General features: G+C 33.1%; 1 long non-coding RNA gene across 1 annotated transcript; it reads left to right on the top strand.

Annotated features, from left to right (window-relative positions):
- Positions 1–1,138: 1,138 nt before the first annotated feature.
- On the top strand, positions 1,139–3,683 carry LOC113099754 (uncharacterized). The gene is made up of 3 exons (XR_003289518.1): positions 1,139–1,275; positions 2,477–2,572; positions 2,658–3,683. It is a non-coding gene; the product is annotated as an uncharacterized LOC113099754 (long non-coding RNA).
- Positions 3,684–4,729: the final 1,046 nt, after the last annotated feature.

The raw sequence follows: 4,729 nt of genomic DNA, 5'->3' as shown, positions 1-4,729 counted from the left end.
TTAAGAATTTACTTACACATTAAACATTAGGTAGCAGTGGCTTGTTTTAGACCTCCAGTATCATCTTGCTGGATTTCAGTGATTTGTAGGGACAGTTAAACCCCCCGAATTGAAAATGAAATCCGTTTATGTTTCTCTGGTGTTCATTTGCCATTGATGATATTTTTATTTAAGAATACTTGTGGCAGCATATAGTAACTTCAAGTCTTCAAGATTCAAATAAATGATGCAAAATGATCACAAAATGATCCCATGCAATTTGTCCCACATATATAAAGTGCTCAGAAATAGTGGTTGACATCACAAAGGGCCAAAAAACAAACAAACAAACAAAAAGATTATACATATACATGTTTTTAAAATTAAATTATGTAATATCATATATATCAGCTTAATATCGGCCACCAGCCACCTTGCTTCCTACACAGCAAAATCCCCAGTGTTAATTTAACACTCTTGAGTGTGGACTCATATAAACACTAAGCAATGTTAAAAGTAACACTGAAGCAGAGTTGAAGTTAATGAGATAATTAAGAAGTTAATTGAGTTATGATTGACCATTATTGAAGACACCTGATGTTAACAAGCAGAATCACCAACTGAGAAAATCACAATTTGTGTGTCACCATTATAGTGTTCAGTGTTTGCTTTAGTTGGGATCTTGACCCTTCAGTTATTAACTTTAGATTTTATGTGGCTGTTTTTGAATGATACAGTTGAATAAACGATCATTACAACGTCCAAATATCGAGGGTGTGAAAAAGATCATTTTGTTTAAATTAGACACAAACACACACACACATATATATATATATACATACAGGCTCTATACATATATATATATACATATATATATATATATACATATATATATATATATATATATATATATATATAAACTTCACTGACATCTGATATATAGTAAATATATATATAGTAAAAATATATATATATATATATATATATATATATATATATATATATATATATATATATATATATATATATATAAAACAAATAACAATATATTACCAGTTCAAGCGTCAAACAAAACCAGCAGACTGTAATGGCATGTTATGGCCACGGTGGGGCACTGAAGATGTTTGAGTGCAGAGTGATTACGAAGAAGAAGTGGAATAAAAAGTTATCTGTTTACATCCTGATAGTTGTGTCCTTGAATACAAAGTTATAGAGGAACAATACATGGTCAGAGACGAATAACCCATGACAGACAGAGTCTAGTGGCACAGACAAGAAGTCGGAGCAGCTTTAATGGTGTGTAGAGTGAAAACGCTGGACCTGTAGAGCAAGAAAAAGAGCAAGTCGGCGAGAGCCGACTTGCTGTGGTGACTGAATTATGTCATACAGACAGACCACAGCGAAGGCAATCATGTGTGCCATTGATTGTGGTTTGAGCTATTTGTTATAGAGTGACCTGAATGCCTGAGTTTAGGTTTCTTTACTGCATACATAAATTAAGTGAAAAAGAGAAGTAAGCAACCCAGCATTTCTGACATAGTATGACATGTTTTTAATAGTTAGTTCTACGTAAAAAAAGAAGTCTTTTGTTTAGACACACAGACATCAGGAATCAGCGTGAGCATCACAACAACGGTGACCATCAAAAAAGCATGTTGTAGCCAATAAAAACTCATCCATGGCTCCCATCATGCATTGCGGCATGAATAAATTATGAGCTGAACTGTCTTTTTAACTTTTTATTCTAACTATATTTTATTTTTGCTGTTTTTATGTTAATTTTTTGTATCTAGTTTTGTGATGTTCAGAGTTGGTCTGTTAAAATTAAAATTCTTTAATAAAAAAAAAAAAAATCAGAATCACTTGCAAGAGATACCTACAAAATGTATAGAAAATACAGATTTTTTCATTGTGGAATCAAAGCTGTGACAATCAGTAATGGAAATTTTACTTTGAGAAAAGAATGTAAATGAGTTCAGTGACTCGTGTGAAACAACGATCACATTAAAACATAATCATCAACACGCGATGATTTTTGCTCTTGGTTTGACAAACAAACTTTAAAAGTAAAAAGTTACAAGCCAAAATCCCAACTAAAGCAAACACTGACCACTATAATGGTGACACACAAATTGTGATTTTTCTCGTTTGTGATTCTGCTTGTTAACATCAGGTGTCTTCAATAATGCTTAATCATAACTCAATTAACTTCTTAATTATCTCATTAACTTCAACTCTGCTTCAGTGTTACTTTACTTACACTCAGAGTGTTAAATTAACATTGGGGATTTTGCTGTGTAAGATATTGGTATTAGCATCAGTCATCTAAATCCACGTCTTTGACCACTATTTTGAATGCATGCAAATGGAGTTGCCAGAAACTGTAATTTCTGTAAATATCTACAAACATAATAGGCTGTTTTCTTGTTTAAGAAGAGTCCGAAACTTAGTGCTCCTCAAGTCAAATATCATTTATTTTGCCTGTTGCCCCCTTCAGGTCAGGATGGAGTATTACAATCTGTTTGTCCGAATGTGTCCACACAAGAAGAAACCCAAACGCAGAACCAGTACCAGCCAGACCAACAGCAGTCAGGTACGTTAGTCTGTGTTTGAGTGTTTTGGACATTAAAGCAGCATTTTTGGGTTCAGTTTCTTCATTCTTCCTTTGACTTTTACAGAAACCTCTGCGGAGCGACGGAAGCACAGCAGAGTCACAGATGTAAAGCACTTGTCATGGGCTGAAAAGACACATAGAGACTTTCTGTGTCAAATGAAGTCTTTTCACAAGCTTTAATTCAACAGTACACTTTCACAGACATCATCTGATGAATACTGCTGATGCTTGTTCAACACACGGGATATGCATCATCTGTTACTGGAGACGGAGATATATAAAGGAAAAAATATATTAAAACAAGTTGAGTGATTCTGACAGTGTTAAGGCCAGCAGAGAAGGATGACCTCTGCAGACTGTTGTTTTATAATGATAACTGTTGCATTGTGTTGAGGGAGAGCATCGTTTTGTTATTTTTATTATACCAGTTAATGAAGTCATTCTTTAGAAGCGATGTCAAAACATCTTTATATTTTAGCTCATGAGGATTTCTAACAGATTTCTAAGTTTTTTCTCTTGTTTCTGCCTCCATTATACAGAAATGTAATGACTGTTGCAACCAAAAGTGATATGTATGTTTATATTTCATTACATTGGTAAAGATTTCTTTTTATATGCAATTTTCTACATGCAAACTAAAATTAATTCATTTTAATGAGTGAAAGAGGAATGAATGGGCATATAAATGAATAATTGTCATGTTATATATTAATATAACTAAAAACTTTTTATCATTCTTAATTAATTTGAAGATTGATATTTATACACTGTATTTGCTCTCTCTGTATAGTCTTAGCATGTTGATGAGGAAACAAGTGCAGAAAGTGCTGGAAAGTGGACATGTTGAGGAGCTGACACAAGCAGAGGAAACATGTGGTCAGCTTATTATTCTGTGTTGCGCCTCCCCCTTCAGATCTGAGAGAGTATTGCGAGAATATGAGCACATGAAGAGAAAATCAGCCCAATAACAATCAGGTAAATCGATCAGAATGAGCAGATGACTCAAAACTGGATTCTATTATTATGTATAACTTGACACCTCTTTTTTTATCTTTTGGATATGTTATTGCACATCAGCAATATAATTGAAAATAAATAAAAAAATTATATATTTCTATGGTGAAATTTTAGTACATTTTCTGAATCGTTTAAAAATAGTTTGAACTTGACAGTAACTATAAGAACTTAGATTTCTTAAACATTTGAGGGCTGACTGTTTAATGAATATGACGCAATGAAGCAGAAGTTTTACAAGCTGTCACTTGTTTCAGATGAGAAAATATTTTTACAGTGCTAAATGTTTTTGAATGATACAGTTGAATAAACGATCATTACAACGTCAAATATCGAGGGTGTGAAAAAGATCATTTTGTTTAAATTAGACACAAACACACACACACATATATATATATACATACAGGCTCTATACATATATATATATACATATATATATATATATACATATATATATATATATATATATATATATATATATATATATATATATAAACTTCACTGACATCTGATATATAGTAAATATATATATAGTAAATATATATATATATATATATATATATATATATATATATATATATATATATATATATATAACAAATAACAATATATTACCAGTTCAAGCGTCAAACAAAACCAGCAGACTGTAATGGCATGTTATGGCCACGGTGGGGCACTGAAGATGTTTGAGTGCAGAGTGATTACGAAGAAGAAGTGGAATAAAAAGTTATCTGTTTACATCCTGATAGTTGTGTCCTTGAATACAAAGTTATAGAGGAACAATACATGGTCAGAGACGAATAACCCATGACAGACAGAGTCTAGTGGCACAGACAAGAAGTCGGAGCAGCTTTAATGGTGTGTAGAGTGAAAACGCTGGACCTGTAGAGCAAGAAAAAGAGCAAGTCGGCGAGAGCCATAACAGCTAGCGGCAAGCTAAAAGCACACAGGATGGACCACATATTCACTATCACACCACCGGGATCATTCAACTTTGAGCCAAGCTCGTGGCCTGCATGGATCAAAAGGTTTGAACGCTTCAGAATGGCGTCTGGACTGAAAGAAAAAGACGGTGCATACCAGGTGAATTCTCTCATCTATACAATGGGGGATAAGGCTGAC

This window comes from Carassius auratus, unplaced genomic scaffold, assembly GCF_003368295.1.
Source record: "Carassius auratus strain Wakin unplaced genomic scaffold, ASM336829v1 scaf_tig00217029, whole genome shotgun sequence".
Lineage (NCBI taxonomy): Eukaryota > Metazoa > Chordata > Actinopteri > Cypriniformes > Cyprinidae > Carassius > Carassius auratus.
This window is presented reverse-complemented; position numbering and strand designations above follow the sequence as displayed.